This window comes from Vombatus ursinus, unplaced genomic scaffold (genome assembly GCF_900497805.2).
Source record: "Vombatus ursinus unplaced genomic scaffold, bare-nosed wombat genome assembly UNPS02009573.1, whole genome shotgun sequence".
NCBI classification, from domain to species: Eukaryota; Metazoa; Chordata; class Mammalia; order Diprotodontia; family Vombatidae; genus Vombatus; species Vombatus ursinus.
The window spans coordinates 5,877,166-5,903,367 of NW_020949351.1; the positions used below are offsets into that span (position 1 = coordinate 5,877,166).

Below are 26,202 nucleotides of genomic sequence, written 5' to 3' on the forward strand. Positions count from 1 at the left end.
AAGAGGAATAATTTAAAATAAGTCTTGAAGCGTAGGCTGAAAGGCTTTAAATGTCAAGCTGAAGAGTTGGAAGGAATCTGGGAGAAAGAAATCTAGAATAAAGGACAGTTTGTTAATGATGGAAGGGGGAGGGGCAGCTAGGTGGTGCAGTGAATAGAGCACTGGCCTTGGAGTCAGGATGATCTGAGTTCAAATCCAGCCTCCAACACTTACTAGCTGTATGACCCTGGGAAAGTCATTTACCCCCAACTGCCTCCAAAACAAAATAATCAAAGGGGGATGAAGGAGGGACAAAGGTTGCAGTAGAAGAGGATGACCAAGGAGGTTAGGGACTAAAGACAAGCAGGGATAAGTCAATTAAAGATAGGTTTTAAAATTAGAAGAAAGGAAAGGTCTTGACTGTGCAGACATCTGTGTATTTCCCTCCTGAATCACAAAGATTAGCATATCAAACAGTAGAGATTTTCTAGCCATGCAGCAAAAGAGAGTCAAATAGAGAGAATTGCATACACTAAATTTTTCCCAAGTTCATAATTAAAATGGTATGACATAATCTTGCCTTTTAGTATTTCTCAAATAGAGCCATATCAATGATATGCCATGGATGAGGGAAGAGCCAAGGCTTGTGATGGCTAGGAGACTCCTTCAGTTAAAGAAGCATCTGTTGACGGTGTCTACCAGGTGGGTTTTGTTGATACACCCATGAATATTCAATGATGGCATATTTTTGTCTTTTACAAGTTTCTTTAACTTTTGGAAATAATCAAAATTCATTTAGGGAAAAACTTGTAAATACAATATGAGGCCAAGTTTGGTATCATAACTTTTGATTAAAAAAAAGAGGTGTGGAGATAAAATAATATATATTTTAGTGTATCTTGTAAAGAAGTTTTGAAGACAACTCCAAAGTAGTACTACCACAGATATTTTGAACAGAAACACTGGGATATGTCTCCCAAGGGCACTGCTTCAAAGGAAACCACACTTATTTAGACATATTGGTTCTGTTGCTTTTTTGTAAAAAATCTTTTTCATTGCTCTAGAGTAGTACCTTATTTATAGTAGTTGTCTCCTACTAGTCTTAGCTCACATAGGAATAATACTTTTCACAAACAGAAAGGAAATGCCCTTTGAAATAAAAGCTACAACATGTCACACAGACAGCCAAAAATACAATCTTAAAATGTCACAGAAGGTTAAAGTTTCCTAATGCAGATGCATTTTCATCTTCTGCTGCTGTCCCTAAGTAAGATATTTAATGCAAAATACACGGTAAAGCCAATGTATCATAAACTTCATCAATGCTATTTTTAAATTTTTGCAAAAGATTTGGACTTTGAATCTTTAAGCAGGATTTTTTGTGTTACCATAGCTCTATTCCCTAAAAGAATGATGTTGCAACAAGACCTTAACTGAGTTTAACCAGCATTGTTGAGGCATTTTCCAATTCTTGCAAAGCAAGAAATGGGCTGGAATAAATCACTCACATGCTTCGTGCCAAACCTTAATTTCGGAGTTAAGAATTGCTTTTCTTCTGGCGCATTAAGGCAACAGTTGATTGGATACATCTGCATATTTGCACCCTAGGCTGAATGGATGTTGAAGAGGCATAGCCTTGTATGAGGTTGAGATCCTTGAGGTAGAGACAATAGGTACATAGTAGGAAATTTGGCTTCTGTGCAAAATGATAAGGACACTAATATAACAGAATTCCATTTATTTCAACTAAAGTCAATAGAATGGACAGTTGTGAAGTGCCTTCTACATAAAAAAGCACTATGTAAGGTGTAAGTATAAACGATTACAAATTCCTCCTTTCCTTCAAAGAAAACACAAACTAGTATAATATTAGAAGATATAATCTGTGTGTGTCTGTGTGTGTGTGTGTTTATTTTTTTGGATGCTCTCCATTTCAACTTCATTTAGTCTTCAATTATACATCAATCTATAAACATTTATTAAGTTCCTACTATGTGGTAGGTACTGTGATAAATGCTAGACAGAGCCACTTTTTATCATAGAAAGCTCTGGAACTTCCAGGTGGCTTGTACCTGAAAGCATCAAGCTGTAGTGCAATTGGAAGAAAATAGTAGTCATGGAAAGAGAGCAAGAAGAGAGGTCAGAAGAGGAGAAAAGCAGCAGCATACAAAGGAAAAGCAGGTGGCCATATACTTGAAAGTCATGAGATGGAAGTACATATAGGTGGTGTGAGATGAGAAGGTAGTAGCTCAATGGAAATAGAACACTACCAGCCAGAGAGGAGAGGGGCTTCAGCAAGTGTCAGTTGGCCATGAAGTGCAAGCTTACCCTAGTGTGGCATTAAAATGGGGGGAAAACTTATAGATTGATAGCTTTCTTCAGTCAGTAAGAAATTTAACAAGGATTTTTGTAAAGTGCTTATTATTTTTAGGTATTGTGCTATGTATTAGGGATACAAAGAAGATAAAAAAAAGAAAAAACATTCATAACGTCCCTTGCCCTTAAGGCATTCACAACCTAATGGGAAAGACAAAAAAAACATGAGTTATTTTCCTAAATGAAAATTACTAGTTACATGCAAAGTATATATAGAATGGATAAGAGGTAATCTAATTGTTGCCATGAGTTTGAAGTGATTGAATTCTTAAGTCTACTATGGAAAGGGAAAGTAGGCAGAATAAAAGATAATATTATTTATTCCCTGGAGATGTAGAAGATGGAATATATTCCAGAGGTGGGGAACCTGTGGCCTTGAGGTCACATATGGCCCTCTAGGTCCTCAAGTGCAGTTTTTTGAATCCAAACTTCACAGAACAAATCATTTTATTAAGGGGGATTTATTCTGTGAAGTTTGGATTCAGTCTATATCTATATATCTATATCTATTTATTTATCTATGTATATATATATCTTTCTTCTTAAAGATGTATTTTTATTATTAATATAATATTATTAATACAATATTATTATATATGATATATTATATTATTATATATCATTTATAATAATATTATTGATATATTATTATATATAATATTATAATATAATTTAATATTATTAATATTAATCAATATTAATAAAAATAGCATCAATATCTAACTTTTACATAGCACTATGTGCCAGGCCTTGTGCTAAGGGTTTTAAATTATTACCTCATTTGATAGATGCAAAAACCTTGGGAGTTAGATGCTTTCATTATCCTCATTTTACAGATGAGGAAACTGAAGCAAACATAAGTTAAGTGACTTGCTCAGGTTCAAACTGCTATTAAGTGTCAGAGGTCAGATTTGAACGCAGGTCTTCCTAACTTCAGGCCAGGACTATGTCTACTGTCTACCTAATTGTCCTCAATATTATATTTATATAGGTACGTTATATATTCTCTACTACGTACATTCACATGCCAATAGAATGTAAACTCCTTGAAGGCTGGGACCATCTTGTTTTTCTCTTTGTATCCTTAATGTCTAGTACATAGTTGGGGCTTAATAAATATTTTTGAATGAGAAATGCATAATGACAAAATTTTGTGAATCTGGCATGCTTTTAAGTGAATTTGTGTTTTATTCTTCATAACAAGCTTCTATATACATTTGAAAATTAGTAATAGATATATGTAAGGTACTGCCCCTTTAAAAAATGAGTAGCTTGCAGAAAAAAGAGTAGAAAAAGTAACTTTTTTTTGTAAAAAAGAAGAAATACACACACACACACATATGTGGAATAATGTAAATTAATGTCCCTTTCATGGGCAAACATTTTGGTACTCCAAAGGGACAGAAAAATAATTTCTGCTTCACAAAAACTACTAAAATTCATGTGTTAAGAAACCATTTTCAGATAGAAGATAAGCAATTTGATTGCCGAAAGGGACAGAAAAGAAACTTTTGCATCAGTAAAAAGGATTAAATCATCTTCTAAAGGATGTAAAGCTATGTTCTCATGTATGAATAGTTTAAGCACCAAATGAAATTTTATGTATTAAAAGTAAAAATGTACATGTGCATTATGAATAAGCAGTTTTCAGAGTTGAACTATGTAAAAAGGACCAGTTTGAGGATGGAGTAAAGCACAGAGCATTGTGGTCCATCAGTTCATTTGTATGTAACTGCTTTTCAGGTTAAAGTGGTCAAAACTCACAAAGTTTTAATACTGTCTTGTGATTAAATAAGGACTGTGGTTTTTAAAACTGTCAGAAAAGGAAAGGTCATGAACTTTTCAGCCTTATAAGGGAAAGGCGAGTCACAGAGCACCAGGTGATAGCAATTTGCAGCAGCAGAAAGGGTGAAGAACTTAACTGGAAGGATCAAGGAGTGGTAGGAGTGAGCTCAGTAGGAGGTGGAAAATTCAGTACTGAGGGAGTTGTGTGAAGAAACCAGCAACAGGAGAGTCAGCCATCTGCCCAGAATGCTTCTTTCCTAATTGGCTAGAGAAAGACTGATCTCGTTAGAAGACAGCTGAATTTCCCTTCAGCACCATCTACAGTCTGAGAAAGGTGAAACTTCTCTGTGGCCCTTGTGGTTAGGGAGGAAAAATGGAGAAAAAGGGAATAGAGGCTTTGTGGCTGATTTGCTGTTGGATTGGCTGGCTGACAGGTAATTAAACAGTGTGGAATGAGTAAGAATGAGACTAAGGTGAGTGAACAGCTTTTCCAGGTTTTTCTACATTGCTCTGAGAGAGATGGCTAACTGAGATTTACAGTTTTCTGGGTAAAAAGCATTAAACAATATATACAAATGTTATACAATGTACAATTAGTATGCAATTGTATATAATAGTATACGATTAGTATAATATTTCTGCAGTGCATATTTGTGAGTTAAAAGAGGTTGTCAATGTTCTGTAAGTTTTAAAGAGACAAAGATTTGCCCAGGAGAAGACTGATCAGGACCAGAAGAGGAACAATTTAGCAAAGAAATGTCTTTATGTGGGGTGGTTTTCCTGAATGTACTAACATCAAAGGCTAATGTCCATAGTTGTGAGGTATCCTAACACATGGTTTTTTCTGCATTCATTCATCTCCATGCTAAGTCTATGAAAGTGTGTGCCCACTATTCTCTACAAATCTTGAGTTCATTGATGAGAGACTATGATCCAGGTTTATATGCAGACTGTGATATATTAGTAATTCCAACAATTGCTAATATTGAGTAGATGTTATGCAGTTTTTTTAATTGCTTCTGTGTTCTTTGTAAATTATTATAGTAAGTTCTGATGGCAATATCATTGTCTTTTTTTTTTAAAATCAAGACCCATTAGAGTGGTGAGTAGGGGGTACTCAAGAGCTAGACTGCTGAGTAGAGGGAATATATTTCCCACAAAAGGATTTCCCCTAGGATCTTGAAATAATTTGAGTATGACAATGAGATAAGTGATTCTTCTCTGAGTGAGGGCATATTGGAATGGGTGAATCAGCTTAGGGAGAGAGGATGGCCTATGCTCATTCCTAGGGGTTGGCAGGGAAGGATGATACCACAGGTATACCACAAACCCATTACATTTGAATGAAATGTATCAAGTTTATGTTTGGTTTTTTTTTATTATTTGTAGATTAATTCTTGCAACACCTACAATAATTATATTGACCCATTTCTACTCCAAAGTCTTCAATGACCCTTTATAAAATGTAAATCCTTGAATCAGATGTTTAAGGCCTTTCAGAGGTATGCTCCAACCTATCTATATATCCTTTCATTTCATTCTTAATATTATCTACATTCCAGCAAAACCTGATCATCTTCCAAACATTTTATCATTCTTTACCCTTTTGTCTCAATTTTATTTCAGTCCCATATACCTGGTGTCTATTACCTTCCCTCCCATCTCCGCAATTCAAATCACTTCTTTCTTTCAGTGACCAACTCAAAAACTGGCAATTCTACCTGCCCCCCCCCATAAGGTAAAATTGATTGCTCTTTCCTCAAGTTTCTTATAGTGCTTTGCCTGAAACTTTCCTTTGTACTGATTTTACTCTACCTGGTGATACCATTATTTTTGTATTTGCTCTTCTTACCTCTTCCCCTATTCCCTTGTATTTCAAGATCCGTGAGAGTGGTACTTGAATATTGTCTATCTTTCTGTTCCATACAATTAGGCAATGGTGGAAATCAACCTACTATATCTGAATTTGCAGGACCCTAAGCTATGTGGGGGGGCACATGTGGGAGAATTAAAAGATGAAGGATTTCAAAATTTGGGATGAGATATCAGTGCAATAGTGCCACAGTGGCAGCAGGTGGGTTTTTGTCAAAAAGGCCACAGAGTTATAAAGAACTACTCCTTCCATAGATTTTAAAGGATGAGGTACCACATGGTCTCATTGTCTTCTACTCTCCAGAATGTGTGGAGCAGGACTCTATTGCTGGGGCTTCCTGTGGGAAAAGGGGGAATGCTTCTCTCCAGCATCCCAGCAACTATGACAGATATTAAAAAACATGACAGTATACACATGTGCAAGCCTGAAATTTGGCCCTGGTTGCCTCTTCTGATTGTTTGTTTCCTTGAGTGACTAAAGTGACTAAACAGCAATCATAGAGAGATGGAGGAAATCAACAAATTTGAGAGGTCTAGCATTCCTGGGTCCTTCAGTCAGAGTTGGAAGTAGGTGGGGAATTGCACAAATATGCTTTCCTAACAGCACACAACCACAAAAGGGACAATTTTAAGTCTTGGCCTGGATGGCTAGAAGCCATGGACCTTGAGGGAATTATTAGAATAGTGAAGAGCTGAGATGAAGTACCTATTCAGCAGTCCCACTAAGTGCTCCATGTTTCACTATTTGAAGTATCAATCACCTGGAAATGCATAATACAAGTTATGAGTTATGATATCATGCTTTAAGTGTTTGTTAAAGTAAGCTGATGAGGCTTTTATGTTATAATCATTTCTTTTCTCTGGGAAGAATAAACAGTTGTCCTTCCTATATAGGACATACATTTTGCATTGAGAATATTTCTACTCAGTTTTTAGAGAGACCCTTATCTGAGCCATGTCTAAATTTTGACGGAGATGTAAAGAACCAGAGATAATAATAAAGGATTTGTTCTTTTTTGAAGCCAGACTCTACCAGAAATGAACATAGGCTTCCATGTATGAAACCAGAAATGGGGCCCCTTAGTGCGAGAGGGCACAGTCAGTCCTCTGGGTCCAGCAAAGTTTCCATATTGACGACTATCAGTGTTTTATACATTTTTCTTTTTAATAAAGACATGTGATTATACTAGACTATGGAACTTCCAGTGATGAATACTTTTCATTAGTCCCCTTTCACTCTCCATTTCCCTCTCCCTCACTTCCTCTTTTTCTTCTGCTCTCCCTCTCTTCCTCCTCCTTTCCTCTCCCTTCCCCCCCCCATTTGTCCTTGAAATTTATGATCAGATAGAGAAGTCAACTGGAAAGAAAAACAAGAGCAATAATGGATGGATGGCCCAATAGTAACCATGGTCCATGGAATGTTGAAAGACCTAAAAAAAAAAAAAGATATTTAAGCTTAGATTGTCTATTGAAGATTTATGTGAGGATGTGAACAAGCAGTGCAAAGTTTGAAAAGGCATGGAAAGGCTATGATTGCACAATTGAAGAAAAAGTGTTCTCATTGCCATGGAACTGGTTGGTTATTGATGGAGTGTCCACTGAGTATAGACTTTATCAGAGAACAATAAAAAAGAGTGCAAACTGGGACCCATGACTTATGATTTGAAAAAAAAAAGCTTTTACAGTTTTTTTTTTATGGTAACCATGTCAAACCATAATTAAATCATAAAATGTCTAATTACAAGTTCATTGCACATATTTGGGCAGAGCCTCATTACAGAAAATTTGGAGTAGCTTTCCTTCCTCCAAATTTAAGCATGGACTGTGAGTCATTTAAAAATTTAATTTGTTCCAAATGGGTCTTATCATTGCTTCTTCTCAACCAATTAAGATGAAGTAGCATGTGAGATTTGAACTTTCATAGGATCATAGATTTAGAACTGGAATAGACATTAAAAGGCCCCTTGAACAGGGCACATGAAGGGCAGGCAAGCCCATCTAGCTGCAGTAGCATGAGACAGACAGACAGACAGACAGACACAGAGACAGACAGACACAGGTAGAGAAGACACCATGTGGCAGTCAAGTCAAAATGTCACCATCATCTTAACCACTATTTCCCTTCAGTTCCCAAAGAGATCGCTTATGATTCTGAATCAAAGAACCTCGGAAACAGTAATCGTTCCTCTCTAGTCCCACTAAGGGGGCATCTAAGTGGTGAAGTGGATAGAGCACTGGGCCTGGAATCAGAAAGACCAGAGTTCAAATTTGACTTCAAACATTCACTAGCTGTGTGATTCTGAGCAAGTCACTTAACCCCTGCTTAAAATGGAGAAGGGAATGGCAAACCACTCTAGTATCTTTGCCAAGAAAACTCCATGGACAGTTGGTCAGACATGACTGAATGACTAAAGAACAACATCTCTGTTAAGACTACCATCCCAGCTTCCAGTTCCATTCCCCTATCCATCCCTGAAGTGAGCAATTACCGTGAAGAAGGGGCTCACTTTCTTTACCACCACCACAACCAACTGCAACCAACATGCAACAATCTGGCCTAAGAGCCATGAAAGGGGCAAATCTCCCTGACCGCTCCTCCCAGACCACCAACCCTGCTACCAGCCCAGTTCCTGTAGGCATCATCTCTGGCATCAGCTCCTGTGGAGATGTGACCTAGTATTTCTTCTGTGGGTGCTATAGCCTTCCTCTTTAGCAGTCACAGCTACTAAAGACCTGACTAAAGACTAAAATTCTTACCACCAAAGGCTTTGATGCAGTCAAGTGGTTCAACATCAGAAAAAAATATAACTTTAGTCATAGAAATTAAGTTAAAGAAGAGGCATCACTGTCTCTGTCGCTTTGGACCCTAAGTACCATAGGGCAACTGCATCCTACTTTAGCTCAGAACTCTTACATATGTTTTGAATATGAATTTTTGAGAACAGGGGGATGTTTTGCTATTTGCATCACTAGAACACAGTACAATCCTTTGCTCAAAATAAGCACTTAATAAATTCTTTTTCATTTATCCATCCATAAATCTACCAGCAGTGAGGAATCTGTGACCTTAAGGCCACATGTGGCCTTCTAGGTCCTTGGGTACAGCTTTTTGACTCAGTCCAAGTTTTGCAGAACGAATCCTTTTATTAAGGGAATTTGTTCTATAAAGTTTGGATTCAGTCAAAGGGCTGCACTTAAGGACCTAGAGGGTCACACGTGGCCTGGAGGCAACAGGTTCCCCACCCCTGATCTAGTCTAACCTCTGCTTATTTTACAGATAAGTTATCTGATGCCTGCAGGCCAGGAAGGTAGTAAGTGGAAGAACTGGGATTTGAACCCAGATCATCTACCTCCAAACCCAGTGCTTTTTCTACTCTACCACACTGTGAAAAGGTTTTTACTAGTCTAAGAAACTAGGTCTGGGGGCAGCTAGGTGGCGCAGTGAATAGAGCTCTGGCCTTGGAGTCAGGAGGACCTGAGTTCAAATCCAGCCTCAGACAATTAACACTTACTAGCTGTGTGACCCTGGGCAAGTCACTTAACCCCAATTGCCTCACCAAAAAGCAAAAAAAAAAAAAAAGAAAAAAGAAACTAAGTCTGGTTTTATAATGGGGGTGAGATTTGAGTTTTATTTTAAAGGATGAGTAGGAACTAATCAGATTCAGAGGAGGGAGAGCATTCCAGACATGATTAAAGCTATAGCGTGGGAGAGCACACAGAATATACAGAGAGCAGAAGTTTGGTTGCAGCACAGGGGAGTAATATGAAATTAAACTAGCAAGGGAGGAGGTGCCAGATGGTTGAAGGTGTTGAATGACAAAGGAATTTCAATGTTATTAAAATAAGAGGGACAGGAGGAGAAATGGGTGAAGTTTCTACTGAGATTTGTAGAGATGTAGTGGCAAATCGAGGGGCTCCACAATGGATGTTGAAAATCTTCACAGCAAAGTATCAGATAAAGTCATTGGAAGTGAGCATAGCATATGGGATAAGCCTATAAATGTACTATTGTGCTTTTTGCTGTTTGGGGGTGTAATCACAACAAAATGTAAAATTTCATAAATATTCGTGGAACATTTAATCTTGGCAAATAATCTTAACACAATCACAGACTAAAGTTATTCTAATGGGAATAACTGGGCATTTTTTGAGCTTAGTTAATACCTTTAGGACCAATGTAATTATTCTAATGGGAACAATTGGTCATTTTTAAACGTAGTTAATACCTTTGGCACCAATGGTAGGAGTGTCTGTATCAGTATAATTACAAATCCATTGTAGGATTGTACTAGTGGCTTTGAAACTCAAGATTTCATTAGCTATTATCATAAAATCTCTTGTCCTTCTATTTGTTATTCTTGCATTATAAATAGTAATCATCAGGGTTTTTTTTTTTTATTATTATTATTCCTGCTCTGTCACGCCAAAGTTAAACTAAAGAACTTGATAAGGGAGGAATGGAGAAAAGAAGGAAGGAAGGAAAGAAAGTGCTGAGTTTGCCTACTACAAAATCATGAATGAATCAAGGAATGATGCAACTAAAAACGTTATTAGCTGCTGAATAATTGCAAAGCATCAAGTTAAGTACTGGGGATAGAAATAGAAAAGCAAGACAGCTCTTGCTATAGGGTGAAGCTACAGGGTACATGGAAAAGCCTAACAATCCTTAGGAGTCAGTGGTATGTCAGATGTCAATGTCAAGGGTCTATAGGGATAATGACAGGGCAAGGACTCAGGCTCAGTGGGTCAGATGACATAGATGCCATGTCCCTGTAAACTGCCCAAGTTATCAAAAGGATGGTAGTTCATGATTTCTTCCTCATCACAGACTGTAAAAGAGGTCATGTTTTCCCAGAAGATGGAGGTGGGAGAGGGTGAAGTGGTAGAAAGACTGAGCCTATCACTCTTAGGAAGGGGAGAATGTTCTCATGGTTTGGAGTAGAATTGAGATTCTAGAATGAGAGATCCTGTTGGAAACTGAACAGAAGACAGGCATCAAGGAAAGGGCTCCCCAGAATGACTGCTGAGTCTCTGCTGAGACATTAATGATGTTTGGTCATTGGGAGAGCGGGGGTGATGGTGGTAGGGAACAGATCCTTGTACTTCCTGCTTCACTGGAACTTCCTCATCCTGTGAGATCTTAATTGGAGAGAAAGGGATTACTATTTCCTCACTAATATTTAGATATCACATACTTTCTTGATTCTTCTACCTCTATATCTACTTTTCTTTCTGACTCATCATTCTCTTCTTAACTCCTTAATGTTGATGGTTGCCAAGGATCTATTGGCATGTCTCTCTTTTCACTCTCTCCCTTGTAAATATCATATACTTTTATAGCTTCAGTTACTACCTTTATTCAGATGACTTCTAGAGCTATAACTCTAACTCTGAACCCTCTTATGAGCTCCAGATCTAAATATTCAAATGCCTACAAGACATCTCCAAGTGAATGTTCAATTGTGTGTGTGTGTGTGTGTGTGTGTGTGTTTATGGCAGGGTGTTATGGAAATCTCTATGTATGAATAATATCATGATCAACAACAACTGTTTTTCTTATCTTTATCTTTTATCCTCTTTTTCTTTCAGAGATCAGTCCTATTCATGACATCACCATCAATGCGGTTCAAATGTTTTACCACTAACTAGCTATGAGACTTTGGTTACATCATTTAACCTTTCTTTGTCCTAATTCGTGTGTGTGTGTGTGTGTGTGTGTGTGTGTGTGTGTTGACTTTATTTGTGTTATTTAGTTATTTTTAACCACATTTGGTTTTATATATATATATGGTTTTATATATATAATATATATATATACACATATATAATAGTTATATATAGTTATATATTATATATGACTATATATTATGTTTATATATATATATATATATATATGAACCAAATGTGGTTAAAAACAAACAACAGCAATAAAGACAAAAAAGTCTTTAACAACACACACACATATGGGTGTGTGTGTGTATGTGTGTGTTTAAATTATCCTTTAGGGATACCCAAAAAATCTTGTAAAAATAGTATTCCCTGGAAAAACATCACTTGCTCATGGGTAGGGCGAACTAATATAATAAAAATTACAGTTCTATCTAAATTAATTTACTTATTCAGTGCCAAAGCAATCAAACTAACAAAAATTATTTTATAGAGCTAGAAAAAAATAAAACAAAATATATCTGGAAGAGAAAGAGGTCCAGAATATCAAGGGAATTAATGAAAAGAAATACTAGGGAAGGTGGCCAGATCATTAATTATATTACAAAGTAGCAATCATCAAAACTACTTGGTACTGGCTAAGAAATAGAGTGGTGGATCAGTGGAATAGGTTAAGTATATAAGACATAGTAGTCAATGACTATAGCAATCTATTATTTGATAAACCCAAAGACCCCAGCTTCTGGGATAAAAACTCACTATTTGACAAAAACTGCCGGGAAAACTGGAAAATAGTATGGCAGAAACTGGGCATAGACCAACATCTTACACTGTATACCAAAATAAAGTCAAAATGGGTATGTGATTTAGATATAAAGGCTGATACTATAAGCAAACTGGGAGAGCAAGGAATACTTTACCTGTCAGATTTATGGAAAATGGAAGAATTTATGGCCAAACAAGAGATAGAGAACATTATGAAATACAAAATGGATAATTTTGATTACATTAAATTGAAAAGTTTTTGCACAAACAAAGCCAGTGTAACAAAGGAGGAAAGCAGAAAATTGGGAAATAATTTTTACAACCAATGTCACTGATAAAGGCCTCATATCTAAAATGTATAGAGAACTGAATCAAATTTATAAGAATAAAAGTCATTCCCCAATTGACAAATATATCAAAGGATATATAAAGGATATAGGTCAAAGAATAGGCAGTTTTCAGATGAAGAAATTAAAGCTATCTATAATCACATGAAAAAAATGCTCTAAAACACTATTGATTAGAGAAATACAAATCAAAACAACTCTTAGGTACCACATCACACCTATCAGATTGGCTAACATGACAAAACAGGAAAATAATAAATGGTGAAGAAGATGTGGGAAAATTGGAACACTAATGCATTGTTGGTGGAGTTGTGAACTGATCCAACCATTCTGGAGAGCAATTTGAAACTATGCCCAAAGGGCTATAAAAATGTCCAAACCCTTTGACCCAGCAATACCACTTCTGGTGCTGTATCCCAAAGACATCATAAAATTGGGGGAAAAACCCACATGTACAAAAATATTCATAGCAGCTCTTTTTGTGGTAGCCAAGAATTTGAAATTGAGGGCTGCCCATCAACTGCGGAATGGCTGAACAAGTTATGGTATATGACTGTAATGGAATACTATTGTGCTATAAGAAATGATGAGCAGGTGGACTTTAGAAAAACCTGAAAGGACTTATATGAACTGATGCTGGGTGAAGTGAGAACAGTATACACAATAACAGTCACATTGTGTGATGACTGACTTTGATAGACTTAGCTCTTCTCAGCAATGCAATGATGTAAGACAACTCCAAAAGACTCATAATGGAAAATGCTATCCACATCCAGAAAAAGAATATGAAGTTTGAATGCAGATCAAAGCATACTATTTGCGATCTCTCTCTCTCTCTCTCTGTTTCTTCTTTCTTGTGGTTCCTCCCATTCATTCCTTCTTCTTTACAACATGCCTAATGTGAAAATATTTTAATAAGAATGTATATGTAGAGCCTATATCAGATGGTATGCCATGTTGGGGATGTGGGAAAGGAGGGAGACAGAGAAAATTTAAAACTCAAAAGTTTATGGAAGTGAATGTTGAAAACCAAAAATAAATTAATTAATTTAAAAATTAAAAAAATATTCCTTTAAGAAAACATGTTCTGAGTTAAAAAAAAAAAGATGACTTCCAAAGAATCATTTGCTGCTCGAACCACTGGTAATTTGGAGACATCCCTCATGCAGTTGATAAGTATGATTGAACACTTGCTTTCTTTTGGTGGTAAGATTAATAATTCAAGATACATTAATCATTTGCTATCATTCATTAATCTTGAAGCCTTATAGGAGCTAGGTATCACATTTATAGAAAACTGGACCTAGAGTCAGGAAGCTTCCAGTTGGAATCTTCTTTTAGACAGTTATTAGCTGTGTGACCCTGGGCAAGTAACTTAACCTCTCTGTGCTTTGGTTTCCTCTTCTGTAAAATGGGGATATAAAATAGTTAGCCTCAGGGTTGTTTTGAAGATGAGTTGATATGTGTAAGCCACTTTGCAAAAGTTAAAGCACCACACAAATACTAACTGTAATCATCATCATCATCAATCATCATCATTTTCCTTGAATATACATATATACTTGTGTATATATGTGTGTGTGTGTGTGTGTCAGAGAAGATAATAAATGCATCCTCTGTCATGTACTATGTTGTTAGATATTGGGTTATTTAACCTTATAGTGATAAATGATGTGATAGTTTATATAGAGTAACCACTTTAGATGAACCAGAGGCAAATTGTTTGCAAAAGTGGTTAAAAATAACAAAACAACAGCAGTAAAAACAAAGAAGTCTTTTTTTAAAAAAATCATTTCAGCTTTAATAGCCTACAGCATTGATTAAAAAGATATGTCAACTTTAGGCTTTTTAATTTTAGGTTGATTGCTACCAAGTACAGAGAGGAACAGACAAATTGAGACTAGATTCTAAGAAGCAAGTGTACAAAAGGAGTAATTGGAAAGTTGTAAGAATGGGTTAAAAGAGTCAAATATATGAGCTCTTCCTGAATGAGGTCTCCTAGATGTAGGAGAAGGTTCTTGGGTCAGAATCCTTGGTGGCTGCCATTGCTTAGTGGTTGGTAATTCAGAGGACCAATCGTGTTTATTGAGTCATGAGAACCTTGAATCTCTTCTTGATAGTGATATGGTGTCTTGAATACTTGTCATCGGAGGAGAATCTGTCTGGGTGAGCTGAACAGGTCTATTTTCCTGCAGGGTCTGTTTTCTTTATGGTATAGACCCGGTCCCCTTGCTCGTTGAGGTAATACTGCAGAAACATTGCAGCTAATTCACTTCGCAATCCTGATACACCACAGAATGAATTGGGCTACCACTACACTTCCATCTCTACCTCAGCCCAGGAGACTCCAATGACAGACAGACAGCCTGGGAAACCTCAAGAAATCTTTTACAACATATACAGTTTTATTATTTGTCTCACTGTAAATGTTAATTTTTTAGGTACAGGGAACATGTCCCATCTACCTGGCTGTTTATTGTCCTTTGCTGCCCCTAAGAGAGCTCAGTAAACATTGATGCACTAGAGACATTGGAAAACTTATGGATATTATATATTGAACAAATAGAAATGACTAAATGAACTTTGCTCAGTGCATTTTTTTTTTGCCTTGCAATGGATGCTCATTTAGGTCACTTATAACAGGGCCTCTTATATGATTTAACAGAATGGTTTCTAGATATTTTAGTGACTATTACAGAGGACCTATAAAGTAACGTGTATGGAAAGCATTATGCCTGAAATGCAACTCAGCAAGTAAGGTACATGAGCTATCCCTGAAGGATTGATTTTAAGGCCTTGTTATATTTAAACACCTGTATAAAATGATCTTGGTTTACAGTTCAAGGATGCTCATTTACATTTTAATGTGGAAGGTACCATTTTGGATCCCAGTGGGCCCCATTTAGAGGAGTTCAAGGACACTTATCAGTAGTTTTTTGATGTATTACAGGTGAGGTTTGCAGACAAAGTAGATGCACATAAAATAAAGGCACTAAGGTTTACATCTTAAAATGTAAATTTGAAGAAATCTACAGAATCTTGCTACTTCATCATAATAACTAAGTATCTGTGTATAATGTCATAGACTGTGTCTATGAATACAAATTGCCATTGAAGGCCATTCCTTTTACATGATGAATAAGAACACACTGCCAATTTATTTCTCATCAATATTGTTTTGTTTTTCCTCCTTGGGTTTTGTTGTTCTTTGTAAAAGAAACAAACAAAATCAAACTATAAGCTTGCACATGCCTCAGACTTTTTTTTTTTATCTTTGGAGGCATTTACCTTCATTGAGAAGAATGGTAAGTTAATTATGCATCCAATGTGATGTATTCTGGATGCATGTAGATGATAAAATAGCACTTTTGTGCCTCTGTAGCAACACTTATTTTTGGAGTCTTTGCCATGGCAATGGCACTTTTTAAAGTCAGCAATTAAGTCTTCCCAAATTAATTTAAAATTACAGATTGCTACCCAGTATTTTTATTACTAAATTGACTTTGTAACCCTTAGACTCAATCTACAGGGCAAGTACAACATTGGAAAATTAATTAACCAATACAAGCAGGCATGATATTAATTTATCATGAGAATAAGAAAGACATTCCAGAATGATCCTCATATTAGGAAAATTATACCACAACTGTTTGCATTAGTTAATGCATATGTTTCATCAAAGTCTTTGACTTTTAGAACTTTCACTTAATTATATTGAGAAGAGCATCCGAAATACAACCTCCCCATTTCCTGTTAACAAATCAGTCTTAATTTATTTAGAAACAGAAATTTCCTTACTGATCATCAGTGCATCAGGTTATCACTCTTCTGTAATACCTCATATAACATACACATACATTATATACATATGCAAACGTATATGTGTGTGTATCTGTATAGCATCAAGTCTTAAGATTTCATTGGTAGGGAGAATGATGTGACTTGTTCAGGATAACACAACTATTATGTTTCAGAGGTGGGAACTGAACCTAGGTCTTCCTGATTCTGATGTCAGATTTAATAGGCTTTCTTTCCACTCCACTTCAAAACAATTTCTGTGGATCCAGTTTGAGACATCTGACTAAATAATTTAAAACTACAGCTAAACATTCCAAAAAGCTAGAGTTCTATTTTATTTTTTTAATGTGGTTGGCAAAGAGATTCTACATCCTTCCCTAATAATGGATTCTTATTCCTAATTCATACAATGAAGACACTTAGATAAAATCACCTTGCTCTCCAAAAATTGACTCCCCCACACTCCCTATTATTGGTGTATCCTATTACATGTCTGCCTAGGTCATGGTATTTGTTTTAGATTATAGTTTCCTGGAGATAGGGACAAGGTATACATAATATTATTTATGTAAGCATTGGAAATACACCATGAACAATTAGATACTTAATACTAATTTTTCATAGACGTGATAATAAAAGTATTGTAAAAATGAGTTATAGTGCTTTGTAAAATAATGTAAATCAGCAAGGTTAACATCAACTACTCCATATGACATTGCTTATAGTGATAAAATATGACAACTGCTTAGAGATCAACACGAACATTATTTTTCCATATGTAGGGTTTAGTACTAGACTTGTAATTTTATTAGTACACTAACCTCCTAGGTGAGAAAACTTTCTCTGCTAATGTATGTTGGACCTTCTTGGCAACTTTATAGTCATAATGGTCACCTTTAGTGACTCACCCTGAGTCACACAGATAGGATGTGGGAGAAGTGAGATTTAAACTCAGGTCTTCGTAGCTTTGTCACCACTTCTTTACTTAAAATCACACTGCCACTTTGTGAACTGCATGCCTCTCTGTTTCTCTTTCTCTGTCTCTCTCTGTGTACACACACACACACACACACACACACACACACAGAAAGAGAGAGAGAATGAATATGTGCATATACATACATATAATATGTATATACAGTGTAGAATCCCAAGTAAGTTATAATCATGTAATCATAATTTGCCTTAGTTACAAATAATAAGTATACCCACAGTCTAGGAATGTGTTGCTATTGTTCTACTATGCTCTTTGTAAGAATTTTCATGCTGATAACAAATATTTAATAATACATTTGTATCAATATTTACATACCTCATCTGGGGTTTTCATTTAATTTTGAAGTGGGTTTAGGCAGATGATAATTTATTAGGAACCACAACCATACTTTACCATATATGATCAGTATATGTTGGAAATAATTCATTATGTACTATTCTAAATATCACAGTCCTTAAAACCTAAATTCAGGACCTTGTGGCTGAATTAATTATTAGTGCAAGAACCCAAAAATACCACAAGGAAGAGCACAAGAGTGAGTTTTTCAATCTAAAAACATGTAACAGGAGGAGTATTAGGTGACTTTGTGAAATATAGAACATAATTTTAGAGAAAATGCAAATGCTTGAATTAACAGTTGATTCTAATAAAGTCATTTCAAATGGCAGATAAAATTATTGCCTATAAATAATCCTATATGTTCACCATTTATTGTGCATGCCTGACATATACATATTGAAAGACTAATCTCACATTTTACTCCCCACTGGCAACATCTGAAAGTGTTATAAATTAATAACTCACAAATTGTCATACAAATTAAAAGCAATCATCCACATTAGTCTCTTGACTCATAGCTGGACTTTGCAGGCTCTAGTCATTGTCAGTTGTGATAATCCTCAGTAAGTCTTCCTGTTTAATTACTAACCCTCTTGTATGCATATGATTTAATAATTCATGCAAACTACCATGCTGTTTGTTGTGATAAAATTTTTATCTATGCACACTGGGAACAGATGAGGAGTAGTATTAATGCTCAGTTTACTCTTTCCCAATAGTTCATGACATTTACATCAGTCTCCTGTGATCATTAATATGCCAATCCAACAGTTATTTTCAATCATGCTCTTAGATGACTGGCACACTGTCTGTAAAAACCTTTCTCATCTACCGGAGACAACCATATTCTAGTTCATCACAAATACAGTGCAGTAACAAAGAAGGCAAATTCATTGGTCAGTTGTGGACAGATATTCTCCATTCATTATTTATTAGTCAACAGTCTTGGAATACAGTATCAAGAGCTGCATAATTGGGTTATTGATGTTAAAAATGAGCTTTATCATAAAAGCACAGAAGGAATATATTAAGTGGTAAGTAATAACATGAAGACCAATTCATTCATTCATTCAAATCCAGTGCTGTTTGTTTAAGGAAAGGTTGTTTTTTTATAAACTAACAGTTGCAGGGGGCTGACGTATCTTCATGCTTCATTAAACACACACACATACACACACACTATGCTTTGCACTTTGTAATTGGAAATGAGTTTGTGTCTCCTGATTTATGCAGAAAGGGGACAGGTGGGGAATACTCCTTTGTTCTATATGTACTAGAAATATCTGGAAGAGAATGTGTTTCCAAATGCATTTGCAAGTAAATAGCATTGTGAAGGAGATGGTTTTGTGAGGGTGATAATATTCAAAGTCTCATTTCAACAAGAGAGAAGCATGGATGGAAAACTAAAGGAGTGTGATGCATATGGGTAAAATAGACTTCCATGGTTCTTTGGATATTTTGAATAGGCTTGAGATGTTTCTTTTTGTTTCTTTTTTCTTTTTTGAGTTTAATGAAATGCATGTTCTACCTGAGACTAGAGTAAGAATATTCAGATGATTCATAAAATAGTATTTAATGTGACAAAAGAAGAACGTGGCATAGTGAGACTAGGTGGGAACATGACATTCCCAAAACATGAACTCCCATATACACTCCAAAATTTCATATTTTATAAGAAGCTTTTCCCAACCTCTCTTAATTCTAGTGCCTTCCTTCTGTTATTTCCTATTTATCTTGTATATAACTTGCTTTGTATATGTGTTTGCATGCTGTGTCTCACTTTAGATTGTGAGCTTCTTATGGTCTGGGAATGTCTTTTGCTTCCTTTTGTATCCTCAGCACTTAGCACAGTGTCTGGCACATAGTAATAAATGTTTATTGATTTATTAATTGACTAATTGCTTGAGAGGCTGTATGACCATAAACAAGTCATTGAACCTCTTCATGCTCTAGTCAACTCTCTATAAATGTGTATGGAGTAAATTTCCATGTTAAGATTTCCTCACACTAATGAAAGTATAGATCCAGAGGCCACAATCTTTCAAAAAATATATTACAACTTAATGAGGTAAGAAATTCACTCATGTTAGATATCCCATTGTAAAGGAAAGAAACATGGACTGAGAAATAGAAGATTTGGGTCTTGTTCCAATTCTACCACTAATGAGGTGTTTTATCTTGAGTTAAGTCACATATTTCCCTGGGGTCTAGTTCTTGGTTTTTTTATCAGTAAAATGAGGGGGTTGGCATATATTGTTTATAAAGTTCTTTATTTGTAAATTATTCCATGGTAGAGCTACTCCTTTACTTTTAACTCAGGCAAAATATGATTACAGAAGGTATTAAACTTTCTGAAATTTCAAGAGAGCATTAGAGAACTTTGGAAGGCTTATATTATTTGGTTTATAGGAGTAGAAGACTTATGTTGTCAGTGTATGCAGAAAGTCAAGTGGAAAGCTAAGGTGTTATAACATTGGCCATATAACATGAGCAAAAGACAACAGATTTTGTTCTAATTATCCTAATATTTGAAAGCTTTTTCTTATCTAAATTCAATTTATAATAGGGAATAAAAATTTTCGGTGTATTTTGCTACTGTTTAATTTTATTATTTTATGAAATAAATGACTAATTTTCCTCATCAAATGGAAGCAACAAGAAAAGAGTATTTGCATTTGGAATAATCAGAGTAGCTGAATCCCATATCTGCTATAGACAGTTTCCACTTTTAGTAAGAGGACCTTTCAGCAGACCTCTATGAAAAACTGTATTTTTCTAATTCTGGTGGTGTGCCATATGGGGGCCTGGCCAAACTAGAGGAAGAAGTGGGAGGAGGAAGACACATGAGGGCCTAAGGACAGACACACAGGGCCTAGTTACATGAGCAGGTGGGTAAAACCAGGCAAAGGTCTTTTCTCTCACCAGAGAGAATCCTCAGTCTAGTGGCAGGCTCTCCATGACTCAGTTCTTTTTTTTTTTAAGGTTTTTTTGGGAGGTGAGGTGGGGATGGGGTGGGGGGTGGGAGGCCTTGGAACACCTAGCTGAGGGGCAGAAACAGAGAGAGAGCACAGTACTGTACAGTGAAGTTAACATATTTTTGAGGGGGAAATGCTGATTTCTTTCAGAATTCTTTATTTAAAGTTGAATTTGCATAATATGAGTTTCCATAAATCAAGAATCAATTGTATTTATTTCTTGTTTGACAGTGCAAGTTTCTTAATATATCAAATTTCAATTTTGTCATCTGAATAATGAGGACTTGGAATAGATGACCTCCAGCTCTAAATGTTATGAACGTTCTGAAATCCAATGATCCAATTTCAGTCTCAATATACCCCCGTCATAATTTCAAGTTTTGCTTCAGATTTGCTATGGTTGTATAGACTCCACACAAGAGTATATTAACAATGTCTTTTCATTCTTGCCTCACAACACACGAGTGTCAAAGGAACAAATTTTTGGGAAAAATCTAGAAAAGAGAGAAGGGGAGAATTGCTTCAGTTTGTTTTTCCTTTCAAACTTTTAATTGTAGAGGCACTGTGATTTTGGGAAGGGGTAAACTTCTCTGGATCTCCTCTCTTTCCTTTCCCTCTTTTCACTCTCTCCTTACCCTTTTCCACATTTCATTTTTCAAATTTCAGCCTTTATATTTCTTCTTATAATGTGAGAGCAACAAAACTAGTAAGTGTAGGATCTGAGAAAAGTACTCAAATCTATTCTGTCTGCAAATCCAATATTCTTTCCACATTAAACTGAATATCTTTAATTTCTATTTTTATAGCATAGTACAGTTTACAAAATAATTTCCTCACAATGCTGTGGGGAACATTGTGTAAATACCATTATCATTCTATTGCACAGATGAGTAAAGAAGCTTTGATCACAAAGAGATGAAGCTGCAGGTGGAGGGAGGGCACAATGGCTTTTGGTAATCATAAGGTGTTCTAGTTGACTTTTCCCCAAGCTCTTCCACTGGTTTAATGCCCTCTGCCCTTTAATAATAATAATATTAGTAATAAGTAATGATGATGATGATGATGAGAGCTAGTATTTATATAGCAGCACATTATAGAATATTATAAATGTATTTCATTTTATCCTGACAACTTCTGGAGATAGATGTCACTATTATTGCCATTTTGCAGATGGAGAAAATGAAACCCAGAAGTCAATATACAAATTCACACACAAATACCCCTACATATGCTAGGATTTAAATGAAACAGAATTCTCTTAAAATAATCATTAGAAAAAAAATAGTTTCTAACTTTGACAGATAATTTTAAAAAAATGATCAGTGTATGTTAGTTTTTGTTGTATTGAAGAAAGTTCTGTGAAAGATATTTTAATGGCAAAAAAGCAGATATTTACCATCCTTCTGTCAACTAAATGTAATAAGTAACATTTTTACTGCTCTGGCCAGTGTAAGGCAAATAGAGTTATTGTTCTGTTTTGTTTTGTTTTTAAGCAGGAATTAAAATAGAAAAAAAAACAATAAATAGAAGTTATGAACAAATATGCCCATGTTAGAATTAAATGCCACTGACTTAAATATTAGAAAAGTACACTCTCTGAGTAGTCACTGCAGTCTTAGAAATGGTGTTAATTTGCTTAACACTGCAAAAAGACCTCACATAAATGATGTTTAGTTAAAAGGAGAAATGACACAATACTCCATGACTTTGCTTTAGAAGACTCATTAATTTCCAGTAGAAGTTACAGCCTTAGAAATTCCATAATTATTTATTGTGAGAAAGTATTTTCTTATTATAAACAATGAGAAAAAGCTGCCTTTTTTTCCCATCCCCCTATCCCCAATTTCAGCACCTTTAGCCTTTTCTCAATTTATTTGAGTCCCAGCCCCTTCCTTTTGGGTCTATTTCTGTTTCCATATGGCAGGTTACATAGTGCATCCTTATATCATATGACTTTTAGCATGATGAGCAGTACCTTCTTTTCCATTTATGCCCTCTTAACTGCAGAAACTATCCACCTGGTTTATCTCTTGTTTTAGGGTCTAGATTTTCCCATTTCCTTAGGTGATCACCTTAATTACCATAAACTCTCCATGTGTCTCTGTTCTTTTATAATAGTCATCAACCCTGCCAAGCAAAATTCAAACAAAAAAAGGAAAAAAAATTCAAGAAAAATTTTATTTAGACTAAAATTGATGTGCTATCTGTTTTTTTCCCTATGTATTTGCATGAAAAACTCTATGGATTTTACGTGAGAGTGTGGTATCTTGGGATTCTGGCTTAGGGAAATATACCTGACCTCCTAGCCAATTGTTTTGGACTGGAATTTATACCTCACATATCAAATCTGTCAAATGATATACTCCTGGCAATAGCAGTGACCTCTTCCAGGGCACAAATGTTTACTTTCTCCACTGACAGTTGCTCTACAATTCTAAATATTTAGATGAATTTCAAAATACAACACAATTGTAAGTTTAATGAACACTGCAAGCTAAACAAACTGGATGTGTGGCTATACTGGGAGAAGAAAATAGAGGGATTTATTTACAGTATGCCAGGATTCAGGTAACATATCTTAAAGTTGTTCTGACATTAAAAGCTATTGTGTTTATATTATAATATTCAAAGTTAATATATTTGGTGGTGATGGTAAATTAATTCTATTGGAAATTGAAAGGATGATGGGAAGTAGGTTTCCTTGGTGTGGTCAAGGGAAAGAAAGTACCTCAAAACACTTTTGTTTATTTCATTATTTTAATTTAATTTAATTTTCAGTTCCAAATTCTCTCTCTACACACCGAGAAGGCAAGAAATATAATACACATTATGCCTATGGAGTCATGAAAACTGTATTTTTGTATTAACCATGTTCCAAAAAAAGAAAAAAAATAAAGATTAAAAATATTCTTCAATCTATATTCTGAGTCCATCAGATAGCTTTTTGAGGATGGATAGCATTTATTTTTTTTTTAATTTGAACCCTTTGGAATTGTGTTGGATAATTGTATTGATCAGAGTTTCTGTTGACTAAATATTGAATAATGATGATGATAATGAACATCCTTACTTCACCCCTGATCTTTTTGAAAGCTTTCTTGTTTATTTCCACTACAGAAAATGCTTGCTTTTGCTTTCAGATAGATATTATCTCTTTAAAGAAAAGCTCCACTGATGCCTGCACTTTCTAGCATTTCTAATAGTAATAGGTGAGTTATTTTGTCAAAAGCTTTTTTGTATCTTGAAATAATCATGTTATTGCTGTTGTTGTTTATAGGTTAATTATGCTTATAGTTTCAATAATATTAAATCAGCCCTGAATCTCTGGTATAAATCCCACCAGGTCATAGTGTATGATCTTTGTGATATATTGTAATCTTGCTTTTATTGAATTTATTATTTTTTTGGCACCACTATTCATTAGGGAAGTTGATCTATACTTTTCTTTCTCTGTTTTTACTCTCCTTGGTTTAGGTATCAAAACTATATTCATATCATAGAAAGAATTTGGTATGACTTTTGTTTTTACTTTTTTTTCAAATAATTTGTGTAGTATTGGAATTAATTGTTCATTAATTTTTTGGACAAATGTACTTGTAAATTTGTCTGGCTCTGGAATCAAAATAGTTTTGTTAGCACTCCTCTGGCACCATTTTTTTCTCCCTAATCATACTGTAAATAAACCTCTTACCATAATGGGAAGAGTTACCACCATTGGGAGTTTTCTAACCCCTTGCATTCTCTCTTCACCCCTTCTTCAAACTTTGGACCTTACTAGAAACTAACAGATTGACTAATAAATGGAGTACCCTAACACCTTGCCTCCCTCTAACTTGGACTGCTTGAATGCACAAAGGACTACAATTTGATGAAGGTCAACAACTTCATACATTCTGATAAGATTATAGGCCACCAAGCTTTATCATCTACCTTGATACAGTGGCCTAAGATCCTTCAGGTCTTATTATCTACCTTGTCTTTATGACTTGCAATCATCCCCCCTCCAACTTAATTACCTGTATAATATTAAAACAAACAAACTAAAAATTAAACTTCTGGACATGGCCTTAAGTTCTGCCCTTCCATAGTTTACCCTTAGGATTTCTGTGTCTTTCTATCTGCCCTTCAGCTGGACTTTCTGTCATGTTTTGTCTAACCCTAATTAAAAAGTGTGAACTCCTTGTGAGCAGAATTATCTCAATTTTTCTATTTGTAGCCAAGTGCTTGGCATATGGCATGTGCTTAATAAATACTTTCCCATTTAATTTGATGTCATTCATTCCATTCATTCATGCAAGAGAATATAGTATAGTGCACAAATTAATGTGCTTCCTCATAGTAATGCATTTTTGTACATGTTATACTAATTAAATAAAAAAAAAGTATCGAACACTATGCGTAAGGAATTGTGCCATGTTTTATAGGATATTAAGAGAAGCAAGATATAGGTGCAACCTTTAAGTACCCTCTTAAGAAGAGTGAGGTATAGGTAAAACTCTTAAGAACTCTATATTCTTCTATGTAATTTACTTGGTTTGGTTTATTCATTTGGGATGGAAAAGGAGAATGGACTTCTAATGTCATCAGTATAGAACACCTAGGACAGAAACTTCCCTTCATTAATATAAATCAGTAAAAATTGTAATTCTAGTTTTGGTGAGTTGCTTGGGACACTAGGATTTGTCTAGGGAATCAATATACAACTTCATCAGTAGTTCATCAGTATATCACTTGTTCCATGTCCCCTCCAACATTTGCTACTATTTTTTTTTCTGTCATATTAGCTAATCTGATAGGTGTGAGGTGGTAGCTCAAAGTTGCTTTAATTTGCGTTTCTCTAAAAATAGTGATTAAGAGCATTTTGATATGACAATAGATAGCTTTGATAACTTCTCTTCATTGGATTTTTGTTCCTCTTTTACCATTTGGCTAATTTTAAGGTGTCAATTTTATTCAGTATTTTTTGTGCCTTCTTTACCAAGCTGTTGACTTTTTTTTTCTTGATTTTCTTGTATCAATCTTATTTCTCTTCCCAATTTTTCCTCTACCTCTTTTACTTGATTATCCTTTTTCAGCTCTTCCATGGCTTGAGGTGAATTTTTATTTTCCCCCCTTGGGGATTTTAGATGTAGCATTTTTAATTTTGTTTTCTTTTGAGTTTGTGATTTGATCATCCTTGTAACCATAATAACTTCCTATAGTCAGGATCTTTTCCTGACTTATTTTTTGTTTGCTTATTGTTTCTAGCATATTTCTTGACTTTTAACACTATGCTAAAGTGGGGCTCTGCTTCTGGAGTGGA

At 35.2% G+C, this 26,202-nt stretch overlaps 1 pseudogene; it reads right to left on the reverse strand.

The window, feature by feature from the left end:
- Window positions 1-14,873: 14,873 nt before the first annotated feature.
- On the reverse strand, window positions 14,874-15,050 carry LOC114035949 (annotated as a pseudogene).
- Window positions 15,051-26,202: the final 11,152 nt, after the last annotated feature.